Source organism: Panthera leo, chromosome A3 (genome assembly GCF_018350215.1).
Source record: "Panthera leo isolate Ple1 chromosome A3, P.leo_Ple1_pat1.1, whole genome shotgun sequence".
Lineage (NCBI taxonomy): Eukaryota > Metazoa > Chordata > Mammalia > Carnivora > Felidae > Panthera > Panthera leo.
The window spans coordinates 118,268,918-118,270,795 of NC_056681.1; positions in this window are offsets into that span (position 1 = coordinate 118,268,918).

Consider the following 1,878-nt stretch of genomic DNA (forward strand, 5'->3'; position numbering starts at 1 on the left):
CTCCTTGAAGGGATGGACATTCCTAGGGTTCACTTGAAGAGAAACATTAAGAGTCCTCATGTTGAAGATCAGAAACCCAAGCGGCCCCCCTCAGGAAGGTGGGATGTCAGGCAGAAAAGAGACTTATCCTGCCTGGGAGCCAAGTCACCTCCCTCTGAGGGTGTCAGCGTAGAGCAATCCCCATTCCCAAACCCCTGAATGCATGTGAGAAATAAGGCCACTGACCCAATCAAAGGAGGGACGTGGAGACTCGGAGCACAGTGAAGCAAGGATTTAATCAACATTCTTGCAAGAGCGGGTGTGTGATGGACGGGCACATCTGGTGTAGTTACAGCAAACAATTTATTTCCTAGTGTGCAAGTCCCTCCTGATTCCTCATTGGCGGAGTACAATGGAGGTTACAGCCTTACCCAGACTTCGCCTATGCCCACGTAAGGCAAAAAGTAGTCTGTTTGGAACATATGTACATTTCCTGAGGCGACGCAGAGACTTTCAGTCCCTCCTTTGTTCTTTGGCGCATGCTCTCGCAAAGCCTTTGGAAAATAAGCCCGCAAAACGGAGAGGGTTAGAAGAACCAGGAAGTGAAGTGTCTAAGGGTTTGAGGCTCCATGGGGGAGGGGGAGTTCATATAGATTTCCAATAGGTTGTAAGCCTACTGGTAACTAGACAGCTCAGCTCTTATTTGGTATTTCTGAAAATGAATCATCTCCCTTGTCACAGAGCTGCAAGCATGGCCGGTTCTCACATCCACCAACCAGAGGTGAGGTGATTTGTTAAGGTAAATAGTGGTTTCTTCACACTAGGAAGCAGTGGATTCCGAGTTTGAAGCCAATTTTACTTTAAAGTCCATGCTGCCTCCATGAAAAGGCAAGAGACACGGTTCAAGTTCCCAAATGTGAAATTTCCAAAGTGTGTGACCTGGGACACATCACTGCCTCTCTGGGGTAAAAGGTAAAGGCTGCACTTGTGTATTGGTGTAGGAAACAAAGGCAAAAGAAAAAACTGAATTTCCTTACAACTGACAATTCCTTGACACAGGCAGAGTGACCTCTGGAAACTCGACTGCCTCCATGTTGACACTTTGCTAAGGGCAAAAGTCAGTCTTAGCTTAACATTGTCCCGCCCCTCTAGGATCCTGTAGATCTAATTTAACATACAAAAATTCCTTTGGAATCTTTATCTCTACCCCTCAAGATACATGTTGGCAATCATGCTCCAAGCATATGGCCCACTGATATACATCTGAAGCATCTGTGACTGAGGTTTTACTGACCAGTAATAAATGACGTTTTCCTAACAACGGCTAGCCCCCTCAGGGTCCTGGAAACCTAGCTTCCAAAATACCTTGGAGGCTTAGCTGTCCCTAACCGCCTCTCAACTTGAAAGTGTATCATCAGTCACCCCTCACAGCGCCAGTGCAGCTCTTTCTGCCCAAGGGTCCTGTCCTGGGCTTTAATAAAACCACCTTTTTGCACCAAAGACGTCTCAAGAATTCTTTCTTGGTCATCCGCTCTGACACCACCTGCCCCCCCCCCCCAACTTCCACATCAGGTATCACTCCTGAAATGGGGACAACCCTAATCCAAGATTTTTTTTTTTTTTTTTAAGATTTTATTTTTAAGTAATCTCTACGCCCAAGGTGGGGCTCGAATTGACAACACAGAGATCAAGGGAAGCATGCCCTGGGACTGACAGCCAGGAGCATCCAAGGATTTCTTTTTGTAAAGGTTTATTAGCCTCTTCTAACCTTTATTAGCTCCCCTCCTCCCCCAGAATCACCAAGCACATCCCCTGGAAGGGGAGCCTGCCTCTTTGACCCCACGCAAACACGACGGAGACTCACGACCCAGGCGGACAGAATCTTGGCGCGAGGCTTGC